This window comes from Lutra lutra, chromosome 5 (assembly GCF_902655055.1).
Source record: "Lutra lutra chromosome 5, mLutLut1.2, whole genome shotgun sequence".
NCBI lineage: Eukaryota > Metazoa > Chordata > Mammalia > Carnivora > Mustelidae > Lutra > Lutra lutra.
Genome location: NC_062282.1, coordinates 146,212,799 through 146,225,971, shown reverse-complemented (window position 1 = coordinate 146,225,971; position 13,173 = coordinate 146,212,799). Strand labels below are relative to the sequence as shown.

Genomic DNA, 13,173 nt, shown 5'->3' with positions numbered 1-13,173 from the left:
TCATACTTTTTATTTTAAGGGGTATTTTTTTTTCCAGATGTATTGTTCTACCAGCTTTTTGTGTTTGTTTGTTTGTTTCCATTTGTATGGAGTATTTTTTTCCTTCCTTTCAATTTCTATGTGTTTCAAGTCTGCTGTGAGTCTATGTGTTTTAAGTCCACAGTGAGTCTTCTGTGGGCAGCATAAACATGGGTCTTGTTTTTTTAAATCTATTGAGTTACCCTGTATCTTTAGATGGGAGCATTTGGTCCATTTACATTTGAAGTAATTGTGGATAGGTCCATACTTAACTGCCATTCTCTTAATTGTTTTCTCATTGTTTTGTTATAGTTCTTGTCTGTTCTTCTCTTATTCTCTTCCCTTGTAAATTTGAGGAACTTCCTCTTTAGTATTTTATTTGGATTCCTTTCTCTTTATTTTTTTGTGTATCTATCATTACTTTTTTGTTTATGGTTATCATATAATAGCTTATATATGTAGTCATCTATTTTAAGTTGATGGTGCTTAATTTCAAACACTTTCTAAAAGTATTGTCTTTAATTCCTTCTCCCCATTTTATGCATATGATGTCATATTTTACATATTTTTATTTTGTGCATCCTTTAATTATTTTAGATATGGTTGACTTTACTACTTTTGCCTTTTAAACTTTTTATTTGCTTTATAAGTGATTTATATCTTACCTCTGCATTTGCTTTCTATAAGAGAAGTTTTTTTTCCTTCATAATTCTCTTCTACTTAAGGTCTTGTCTTTTCTGCCTAAAGATATCCTTTTAACTTTTCTAGTAAGGCTAGTCTAGTTTGAAATTTTTGTTTGTCCGGGAAATTCTCCATCAATTCTGAATGATAACCTAGCTGGGTAGAGTATTCTTGCTTGTAGGTTTTTTCCTTTTAGCATTTTGAATGCATTATGCCACTTTCTTCTGGTTGCATAGTTTCTGCAGAAAAGACAGCTGATAGCTTTATAGGGTTTCTCTCCTACACACTCTTTGCCTTTCCCTTGCTGCTTTTTTTGTTTGTTTGTTTTATAATAATTTTTTAATTTTTAAAATAAACATATAATGTATTATTAGCTCCCTTGCTGCTTTTAAGATTTTTCTCCTTATATTTAATTTTGTCCATTTAAAAAATAAAAAAGATTTTGTTTATTTATTTGACAGAGAGAGATCACAAGTAGGCAGAGAGGCAGGCAGAGAGAGAGAGGGAAGCAGGCTCCCTGCTGAGCAAAGAGCCTAACATGGGGCTCGATCCCAGGACCCTGAGATCATGACCTGAGCCAAAGGGAGAGGCTTAACCCACTGAGACACCCAGGTGCCCCAATTTTGTCCATTTTTATTATGTGTCTTGGTGTGGACCTTTCTGAGCTCATGATGTTTGAAGCTCTCTTTGCTTTCTGGACCTGAATGCTTGGTTCCTTCCTGAGGTTAGAAAGTTTTCTGCCCCTTTATGTCTCTTTTCTCCTTTAGGAACCCTGTTATGTGAATGTTAGTAGATGTTATTTGGCCTGAGAATTCCCTTAGCTGTTCCTCAGTATTGCCTACTCTTTATTTTTCTTTTTGTTACTTAAGTTCTGTGATTTCCACTGCTGTCTTCTGGATCCCTCATCCCTTCTTCTGCAGACCCTAATCTGTTGTTGATTCTCTTTAGTGTTGTTCATTTCAGTATTTGCGTCCTTCAGCTCTGATTGGTTGTTTTTAAGATTTTTCTATCTCTTTCTATCTCTTTTTTGAAATTCCCACTGTGTACATCTCTTCTTGGATCTCATCTTCTTCTTCTTGGATGACTATCTATATAAAATTCCTTTGAAATCTTTGTGAGGTATATTGCTTGTCTCCACTTTGTTTCTTTTTCTGAGGTTTTGTCTTGTTCTTTTGTTTGGAACATATTTCTCCGTCTCTTCATTTTGCCTGACTCTCTCTGTTTATTTTTGTTTACAAGTTGATCAGCTTTGTGTCCTGGTCTTACAGGTAGTGGCCTTGTATAGAAGGAGTCCTGAAGGGCCCATAAGTGCATTCTCCCTGGTCACCAGAACCAGGTGCTCCAAGGATGTCTCCTATGGGCTGCATGTGCCTACTTACGGTAATTGGGCCATGACTATTATAGGCACACTGGTGGGTGGGGTTGACCCCCTCTTACCAGAGCAGGGGGTACAAATACTGTTGACTACAAAGGGTGGTGAAGTAGTTGCTTTGCAGGGGCATCTGCAGGGCAGGTGGATTGGGTGGGCTGGGTCTGCAGGTGTGCTCTGCCCAGGTGAGTGGTGCTAGCAAGGTAGATGGAGAGTGTCAGAACTGGCCCCCAGGAGAGCTAGGCTGCTGGAGGTCAAGAAGAAAGGTGCCTGTCCATGCTTCTCTTCCCAGAGAAATTTCCTACAGATCCCTGCCCTTTGGTATAAATCCTAAAGTTATTCCATAAACATCTTTCACATACACCCCAAGTGTTTCTCAAACTGTTGACTCTGTGCTGGGTCTTGGAGCAAGTGTGTTTATGAGAGCCCTTGAAGAGTAGAGGCTGGGCCTCCTGTCACCATCCAGTGTCCTTGGGTTAGGCACTTGTGATTTTCAAAACCAGCTGTTACACATTTTAGAAGGACTCATGTCCCTGGTCCAGATCACAGAGTTGGGGTATCTGATGTAGGGTTGAAATTCCTTGCTCATCAGGTGTTACCTCCATTCTATCATACCTCTCTCACTTGCGGGTCTCCACCCTTGTGGTTTGGTTCCCAAGCAGAGCAGCCCTCTGCCCTTCTGGAACCTTCTTGATATGGTTTATTCTTCCTATCTTTAGCTATGGAGTACCTATTCAGCTGGTCTTCAGGCTGTTGTCAGAGACAGTCGCTCTACATGCAGTAGCAGTTTGTCTGTGGGTTCGTGAATTCAGGATCTTCCCTCCTCTCCTCTATTTCACTCTTTTACATTTTAAAATAAGTAAAAACCCTATCAGGTTATAAACACAGAACTGGCATGCTCAACGTCAACTTCTTCAGCTTCAGTGTTGTAAGAATTTTTCTTTAGAATCAGCTGTTTAAACACAGGAATATGTAGCATCACAGAGGTGGAGATGTTCTTTGTCAACTTGTGTACTAACTTGTCAACACAAGGTTGGACAATTTTGAATTATAGAAATCTAGTGTCCGTGCACACCTGTATGTGTACCCAAGGCCATATCTGTCATCTGTCACAGTTTACAAAGAGGAGATGTCCAAATAGATTCCCATGTGTAACACACTTTCTTCTACAAGTTAGGTGAGAAAAACATGCCAGTTTGTAACTATATATATTATATAAAAATATTTAAATACTAGTTATATAAATATGGTTAAAACTTAGTACCAACCAAAACAATTATTCAGAACTTAGACTGATCATTTTTTAAAAAATGTATCTTATCACTGATACCAAAAAAGTCCATTGCATGGCAGTAAAGAAAAAAAAAACCAGGAGACTGATTTTGGTTATGTTTTTATTGTTTATAAATTCTCCAGATTGGATTCTCACTGACTTAGTGGCCCATTCAGGTTGATGGCCTGATGAGGGTACTATTCTGCACAGGTGTCTGCTTAACTAGAATTTATTACCTTTCCATAGAAAAGTGCTAGATTTCAGATAAAAAGACACATTTTCAGAAATTGTGGGCTTTGATAACAGTGAATTGGAATTTTATCTCACAGACTACTAATTAGGTGATCAATATTCTGATGTTTTTTGTTTGTTTTTGTTTTTAAGAGTTTATTCATCTATTTATTTATTTTAGAGGGAATGAGCACTGATGGGGGAGAGGGAGAGGGACAAGCAGCTCTGTACTCAGCACAGGGTCCAATGCAGGGTTCAGTCTCAGGACCCTGAGATCATAAACTGAACCAAAATCAAGAGTTCATCATTTGACCCACTGAGCCTACCCAGGCATCCACTGAGGGTTATATTAAATCACATTAAGCTTTTTTAAGAGGAAAGAATATGAATATACATATATGCATTGATAATTGGGTGAAAACCATTTTTTTTTCCCCTCAGTGATTATCAAATGGAAAAAGAGCTGAAATGAAGCCAAGAAAAATAAAGCTATCTTCGGAAGACAAATCAGATGTGTGTTCTTCCTAATCCAACATCCATCCAAGAAATGGAAGATTATGCATCTGTGCCTGAGAAGAGGGTCCAAGTTATTGGAATCTGGTTCTAGCATGCATTTGGTCTACGCACTGAAAGTTGTTTTTTTTTCCCCCACAAATGTGTGTAAGTCTGAACATTTGCATCACAAGAAAATCTAGTCTGTTTCTCATTTTTCTTCTTGAGTGGTATTTAAATAGCATGTTTATACTTTATGACCTCTAATCAGAAGGGAATTTAAGATGCTTTGTCTATCCACATTATTTTGGGCCATTTTATACTCAGGGCTGTAAATTGTATACTTAAAATCTTTTATTGATAAAGATGTTCTCCTTTGTTTATGAGTGCATGGACAATCATAGAAATAGGCAGCCCTGTCCCAAAAGGAGTGTGCTGACCAGGATCTATAATCTGCCTCATATGCCCCAAAGAGAGTCAAAACATTAATAATTTAAACCTGAATAGACAGAGTTCTCCACTTGTTTTCCATAACAGACCCTCAGAGAAAACTTTTGAATGTACTCTCAAATTCTATAACATCTTGAATGATGATTCCAAGTTTTTATTGTAGAGAATAAAAATGTATTAATAACCCCCAAATCTTTTAGAGCCAACCCACAAATATTTTCTTCATGATGCACTGTCGTAACAAAAGGACAAAAGTTTTATTTTTTAGTGTCTTTTCCAATCATATCAACATAAGTACAATTGGGAAAAAAATATCCACATGACTCACTTTTATATATCCTCTGCCTCTTTAGCATTTCATAATTGTTTTTCTCTAAACAATTAAAATTTTTTTCTTTAAATAGTTTTTAACTGTGTAAGTGAGACATAAATCTGCTTACAAAGATGAAGGTATTCTAAACCTAAGTACAGTTCTACTTCCCTTTTTTCAAAGAGCCGTTGAAATGCTCCTAAAAGAATTAAGAAAGGCGGGACGCCTGGGTGGCTCAGTTGGTTAAGCCGCTGCTCAGGTCATGATCCCAGAGTCCTGGGATCGAGTCCCACATCGGGCTCCTTGTTCTGTGGGGAGCCTGCTTCTCCCTCTGCCTCTGCCTGCCACTCTGTCTGCCTGTGCTCGCTCTCTCTCTCTCTCTCTCTCTGACAAATAAATAAATAAATAATCTTAAAAAAAAAAAAAAAAAGAATTAAGAAAGGCTTTCTAGCTCAGGTGACCAGAATAGTTTCTATTAAAGAAAACTAAGAAGTAAAGCAAAATATGAAAAAAGAAAGAGAAGAGGAACATGCAAATGGACACTCATGTTGACTAAGTTATGCTTATTGAGTTGACCATGTCCTTTTGCAGGCTCTGTGAGCAGGGCAAGGTTAGGACCTCCTTATCAGCAAAGAGCCTCATGGGTAACTTGACTTAGAGTATGGGTTTCATTTGCTCCCCGGGTGGTTAGACTGTTCCTGCTAAACACAAGGAGGGTCACCTATATAGGGTGAGCTCTCCCTCAGTCTGTTCTGTCATTGAGCGATAAGCCCATCCAGTCTTCATTTATTAAAAGTTCTCAAATGCATAAGGGTTTTTGTTCCATAGGACTGTGTTTTTCAATCAGTTTACCTATCTAGACCCCTCTGAATATCTGATGCAAATGATGTACAGACCCACAAAATGTAGCATACCGGCTCAAAGGGGTTCCGAGCCCCCCTGCTCTAGGAAACACATCATGCATCTTGGGTATTTCCTGGGCTCACAGCACCTCACCTTCCAGTTCTATGCAGATAAGGTGACAGCCCTGACCTAATAATGCATGCATGCATTCATTTATTTATTTTTAAAGATTTTATTTATTTATCTCACAGAAAGCACAAGCAGAGGGAGGAGCAGGCAGAGGAGAGGGAGAAGAGACACCCCGCTGAGCAGGGCTCCATTCCAGGATCCTGAGATCATGACCTGAGGCAAAGGCAGACACTTAAGGACTGCGTGACTGGGGTTCCCCTAATATGTCCTTTTTAAGTCGGAAAAGATGTAACTGAGAGACACATAAAAATAAATACGTGTTTTTTAAACTTGTTTTTAAAATCACTTTGCTAGTGTACTCTCACTTTCTCTCAAATAGAAAAAATAAATAGCCTGTTAGTGTAAGATAAGCTCATTTTATGAAGACTTCCTTTTTTTATTTTTGGTATTGCATGTTGCAAGTTCTGCCAAAACACAGTGACTTTTATAAATAGAGTAAGTGCTCAGGACATCACCTCCTTCAGGAGCTCAGCATCCCCAGGGTCACAGGCATTTCTGCAAACAAGCAAGGGAACTGGCACTGTGAAAACCAAACAGCCTTTGTCCCTCCTGCCTGAAATCCAGATGATTCCTAGAGCCCCTGATAGGCAACCGTGACTTTGTTACAAGTGAAAACACAAACTCCATGTGGAAGTACGAAATCACATTTACTTCTCATCTTGCCAACTCTGTGACTGGTTTTGGTCTCATGTAATCGGAATCAAAAGTTAAAATGTGCTTCTTAGCACACATAGCCACCTGGGTGGCTCAGTCGGTTAAGCATCTGCCTTCAGCTCAGGTCATGATCCCAGGGTCCCAATATCTAGCGCAGCATCAGGCTCCTTACTCAGCAGAAAGTGTGCTTCTCTCTCTACTTCTGCCCCTCCCCCCACTCATGCACTCTCTCTCTCATACACTCTCTCAAATAAATAAAATCTTTAAAAAATGGAATGTGCTTGATAGAGTGGGAGAGTCCAATATGTAAAACAAAACAAAACAATACAGGACATAATTTTTTCTAACAGCATTGAACAGTGCATGTCTGTTCCTTTTAGGGTGTGACTTTGGTCTCAAACCTGCAGTCAGGTACAATGAAATTTGTGTGCCTGATCCCTTGGACTTGCTCATGGTGTCTCTTTCCTTCATTACAACTAATGCAGTAAAAACCTAAATTCTTTATATATTTCCAATACTATATTTTTTAATGGGGCACTGGATAAAAAAGGCTAGCTCACTCTCAGGCCCTGTGATAGGCCCCCCACATCAGCTGAATTAACTAACACTCAGAACAACCCTATGAAGAGGCTAGTGTCACCTCCTATTGTTGCAGGTGCTATACTGAGTCCCAGTGGAGCGAGGTTGTAAGGCCAGACCCCCACCTCTCTAGCCACAGCTTGAGCCCTGGGCTCCCATCTGTCATGTGTGATCCGGAGTAAATTGTTTACCTTGAATGCTGGAAACATCCTTCCTCCCCCACATTCCTTCCCGCCTTGCTGGCGGAGGTGTGAGAGTGAATGATGATAAACACCAGATCTAAAAGGCCAAGATTCCAAATTCCCCCGCGTTTGTCTGCTGTCATCCGCCACCAACCGCGGCCCTGCAAAATGGATCTCTTTAAATTCTGAGACAAGTGTCGTGACTGGTGCTACACCGTTTCTTTATTGTCACGCGGCGTTCTTGTCCCTTGATTTATAAAGTCACCTTTTTAAAGCCGAGTCGTGGGTGGAAGTGCTATTTTTTCAACTTAACTGCTGTCATCTCAATGAGTGGTGATGTGGAAAGACCCACCAGAGAACAATCGATGAGTTGGTGATGCTGGAAGTTAAGAAGGCAGGTCTGTCTAAGGATGACTCAAAAATCAAAGGCTTCGGGACGCCTGGGTGGCTCAGTTGGTTAAGCCGCTGCCTTCGGCTCAGGTCATGATCCCAGCGTCCTGGGATCGAGTCCCGCATCGGGCTCCTTGCTCGGCAGCGAGCCTGCTTCTCCCTCTGCCTCTGCCTGCCACTCTGTCTGCCTGTGCTCACTCTCGCTTCTCTCTCTATGACAAATAAATAAATAAAATCTTAAAAAAAAAAATCAAAGGCTTCTTTCTTGAAATACTTGCGTATACCGATGAGAGCAAAGAAGCACAGTAGGAAAGACTTACCCATGTTTTATTTGTTTGTTTTTTAAATAGTGTGTAAAGCATTTCAATGGAAAGTTAATTGACCTTTGCCTTTTTTTTTTTAAATATTTTATTTTTCTGACAGAAACACACAGAGAGAGGGAACACAAACAGTGGGAGTGGGAGAGGGAGAGGGAGAAGCAGGCTTCCCACAGAGCAAGGAGCCTGATATGGGACTGGATCCTAGGACCCTGGGATCATGACCTGAGTTGAAGGCAGATGCTTAACGACTGAGCCACCCAGGCACCTCTCTCCTGCCTTTCTGAAAGTCTCAGGTGTGAATGATGTTAGTACAGAACACTACAATAAACAACATGTAAAAAACCCATTATCTCCACATTCACCTTATATAAATTAGCATGATATTTACGCATGTTTTTATGTGTCTCTCTAAATATCTATGCTTAGAATAGGTAAACCGTACAGAACGGCAGTAGGTGCAGAAAAGGCCTCTTTTCTTACACCCCAAAGACCTTTTAACAAAGGTACCCACTGTTAATCATTCTTTGTAATTACTTCCAGGAAAACATTTTACTTGTTAATGTATAAAAGAATTAAAGAAAGTTCACTTTTCCGCTCCTCAGTGTTCATTTTTATTAAAATACTCAAAATTTTCCATATTGGGGCAGCGGGCTGGTTCCGAAGGTGACTCACGTGACTTTTGATCTTGGGGTTCAAGTTCAAGCCCCACGTTAGGTGTAGAGATTACTTCAAGAAAAAAATCTTGAAAAAAATAAAATTCAAAAAAGTTTTTCTGTATTAGTAGATAGAAACAAACCTCAATCTTTTAAATGTCTGTTTATTTTTTCCTTAATTCAGATATTTCATAATTTGTTAGTGTCGTATAGGTGGTCTATGTGATTTATATAAGTCATATAAGTCCAGGTTATAGGTAGGTTTTTGGTTTTTTCTCAGCACAACATCCTGTAAGGAGTATTCTCTCACATGTATCTTGGAATAATTGTGTATGTAATTGGGCATGACATGCTGTGCGCATAAAAAATCTAATAGATACCGTCAAATTGCTTTACCAAAAGCGTGCAATTTATTTTCCACCCAGAATGCAAAAGATTGGCTTTTCCCCTCCAACTTGTGAGCACTGAACATTAAAATTCAACGTATCATTCTGATAGTTGAAAAGCATTGTATCTTATTTTAGTTTGCATTTATTTAATAATGCCATGTACCATGTTTTAACACATCTTTTGGTGATATGTATATATATATATATATATATATATATCAATCATTGTCCTATAAAGTGTCTTCTCAAATTTTCATCATTTTTCACCTTTTGTGTTATCCGTCTTCCTCTTACTCATTTTTTGAGCTTTTTGTCAGTTAAAGGAACAGCCTTTGTCGTTAAGCATTGTTAACTTTTTTTTCCAGTTTATCATTAATCTTTTTATTGTATTACTTTTTACCACAAGGAAGATAGATTTAAAAAGCCTGGCTGTTTTAAAGTATAATTAATATACCAAAATATTGGACACATTTAATGTACATAATTTGATGGGTTTGGAGATGGGCCTATACTCATGAAATCCTCACCACAATCAAGGTGATAAACATATGCTATTTAGAAAAAGAAACAAACAACTTTACTTGAATGTAATAAACTTCAGTTTAATAGAACTCTATATTAGTTTCCTAGGGCTGCCATAACAAAGTACCACAAACTTAGAGGCTTAAGCCAACAGATATTTATTCTCTCAGTTCTGGGGTCTAGAAACCTGAAATCAAGTTGTTGGTAAGGCTTTGCCCTCTCTCAGGGATCTTTAGTTATTTGTTCTAGATCATGGGCTTTCCAGATAATCCTTGATGTTCTTCACTTATAGAGATGCCATTCTGATCTCTGCCTCCATTCTTCTTTTTTTTTTTTTTTAAGTTTTTTGTTTTTTATTATCATGTTCAATTAGCCAATATATAGTACATCATTAGTTTTTTTAAATTAACATGTAATGTATTATTTGTTTCAGGGGTACATGTCTGTGAATCATCAGTCTTACATAATTCACAGAATTTACTGTAGCACATACCCTCCCCAATGGCCATCATCCCACCACTCCATCCCTCCCATGCCCCTCCCCTCCAGCAACCCTCAGTTTGTGTCCTGAGATTAAGAGTCTCTTATGGTTTGTCTCCCTCTCTGGTTTCCATCTTGTTTCATTTTTTTCCCCTCCCTACCCTCCATGAACCCCTGCCCTGCCTCTCAAATTGCTCATACCAGTGAGAGCATATCATAATTGTCTTTTTCTCATTGACTTATTTCACTTACCATAATATCCTCTAGTTCCATCCATGCTGTTGCAAATGGCAAGATTTCTCCTTTTGATGGCTGCATAGTATTCCATTGTTTTTATATACATCACCTTCTTTATCTAGTCATATGTTGATGGACATCTAGGCTCTTTCCATAGTTTGGCTATTGTGGACATTGCTGCTATAAATATTCGGGTGCACGTGCCCCTTCAGATCACTATATTTGTATTTTTAGGGCAAATACTCAGTAGCAGAATTGCTGGGTCATAGGGTAGCTCTATTTTCAACTTTTTGAGGAAGCTCCATACTGTTTTCCAGAGTGGTTGCACCAGCTTGCATTCCCACCAACACTGTAGGAGGATTCCCCCTTCTCCACATCCTCACCAACACCTGTGGTTTCCTGACTGGTTAATTTTAGCCATTCTGACTGGTGTGAGGTGGTACCTCCCTGTGGTTTTGATTTGTATTTCCCTGATGCCAAGTAATGTTGAGCATTTTTTCATGTGTCTTTTGGTCATTTGGATGTCTTTTTTGCAGAAATGTCTATTCATTTGTCTTCTGCCCATTTCTTGATTGGATTCTTTGTTCTTTGGGTGTTGAATTTGATGAGTTCTTTATAGATTTTGGATACTAGCCCTTTATCTGTCATTTGCAAATATCTTCTCCCATTCTGTCAGTTATCTTTTGGTTTTGTTGACTGTTTCCTTTGTTGTGCAAAAGCTTTTGACCTTAATGAAGTCCCAATAGTTCGTTTTTGCCCTTGTTTCCCTTGCCTTTGGTGATGTTTCTGGGAAGAAATTGCTGTGGCTGAAGTCAGAGAGGTTGCTGCCTGTGTTTTCAAGGATTTTGATGGATTCCTGTCTCACCTTGATGTCCTTCATTCATTTTGAGACTCTTTCCATGTGGGGTGTAAGGAAATGGTCCACTTCCATTCTTCTGCATGTTGCTGTCCAATTTTCCCAACACCATTTGTTAAAGAGACTGTCTTTTTTCCATTAGACTTTCTTTCCTGCTTTGTGAAAGATTAGTTGACTATAGAGTTGAGGGTCCATTCCTGGGCTCTCTATTCTGTTCTGTGATCTGTGTGTGTCTGTTTTTGTCCCAGTACCACACTGTCTTGATGATTATAGCTTTATAATAGAGCTTGAAGTCCAGAATTGTGATGCTGCCAGCTTCGGTTTTCTTTTTCAACATTCTTCTGACTATTCAGGGTCTTTTCAGGTTCCATACCGATTTTAGGATTATTTGTTCCATTTCTTTGAAAAAAACTTGATGGTATTTTGATAGGGATTGCATTAAATGTGTAGACTGCTCAAGTAGCAGAGACATTTTCACAATATTTGGTCTTCCAGTCCATGAGCACAGAACGTTTTTCCATTTCTTTGTGTCTTCCTCAATTTCCTTCATGAGTATTGTATAGTTTTCTGAGTACAGATTCTTTACCTCCTTTGGTTAGGTTTATTCCTAGGTATCTCATGGTTTTGGGTGCAATTGTAAATGGGATTGACTCCTTAGTTTCTCTTTCTTCTGTCTTGCTGTTGGTGTATAGAAATGCAACTGATTTCTGTGCATTGATTTTATATCCTGCACTTTGCTGAATTCCGGTACGAGAAGTTTCAGAGTGGAGTCTTTTGGGTTTTCCACATAAAGCACCATATCTTCTGCAAAGAACGAGAGTCTGACTTCTTCGTCACTGAAATGGATGCCTTTTATTTCTTTTTGTTGTCTGATTGCCGAGGCTAGGACTTCTAGTACTATGTTTAATTGCAGTCCTGATAGTGGACATCTCTGCCATGTTCCTGACCTTAGGGAAAAAGCTCTCAGGTTTTGCCCATTGAGAATGATATTCGCTGTGGGTTTTTCATAGATGGCTTTGATTATATTGATGTATGTCCCCTCTATCCATACACTATGAAAAGTTTTAATCAAGAAAGGATGCTGTACTTTGTCAAATGCTTTTTCAGCATCTCTCTCCATTCTTAAATGGCATTCTCCCTATGCATGTGTCTGTATCTTCATTTCTTCTTTAAAAACTGAAGTCATTGGATAGAACACACCCTTATCAATATGAATTCTTCTTAATTTAACTATATCTGCAAAGATCTTATTCCCATACAAGGTTTATTCTGAGGTTCTGGGTGGACATGGATTTGGGGGGGGGTGTTACTCAGTGCAATACAAACTCTTATTTTGCTTTTCTCATTTTAATTTTGGAACAGTTAGGCAGTTGTTTTTGTTTGAGACAGTGTTCTTCCAACTTTACCATACTTTAGAATCACTTGGAGGATTCGTGAAAATACAGCTCATCAGGCTCCAACTCCCAGGCAGAGGGAGAGGGAAAGGCAGGCTCCATGCTGAGCAGAGCCTGTGGGGCTGGATCCCAGGACCCTGAGATCATGACCTGAGCCAAAGGCAGATGCTTACCCCACTGAGCCACCCAGGTGCCACCAGCATTTGTGATTCTGTGTAGAAGTTTGAGACTGCTGCTGGTCTGGGTACCCCACCTCAATGACTTGTTATGGGCTGAATTGTGTCTTTCCAAAATTCATGTGTTGAGCTTCTAACACTCCCCCCCCCCCCCCCCCCCGCTTCAGAATATATGGAGATAGGGCCTTTACAAGAAGTAATTAAGGTAAAATGAAGTCATTAGGGTGGGCTCTAATCCAATATGACTAATGTCCTTATAAGAACAGGAGATTAGTTATATCTGTCTTTTTCATAACAGACTTCCTCACAGGTGTGGGATGATAGCTCATGGGGTTTTGATTTGCATTTCCCTAACGTTGAGCACCTTTTAACATACCTTTTTGCTATTCATTTATCCTGTCTTGGGAAAAATATCTGTTTGGGTCTTTTGTGCATTTTTAATTAGATTATTTGAGCTTTTTTTTTTTTTTGCCATTAAAATGTAG

General features: G+C 39.0%; 1 long non-coding RNA gene across 1 annotated transcript in view; it reads left to right on the top strand.

Moving 5' to 3' along the window:
* Window positions 1-5,035, top strand: part of LOC125099632 (uncharacterized) — a 132,826-nt gene extending 127,791 nt beyond the window's left edge. Inside the window, exon 4 of the long non-coding RNA XR_007127300.1 lies at window positions 4,014-5,035. This is a non-coding gene — a long non-coding RNA (uncharacterized LOC125099632). The remainder of the gene's footprint in view (window positions 1-4,013) is intronic.
* The last annotated feature ends 8,138 nt before the right edge of the window (window positions 5,036-13,173 follow it).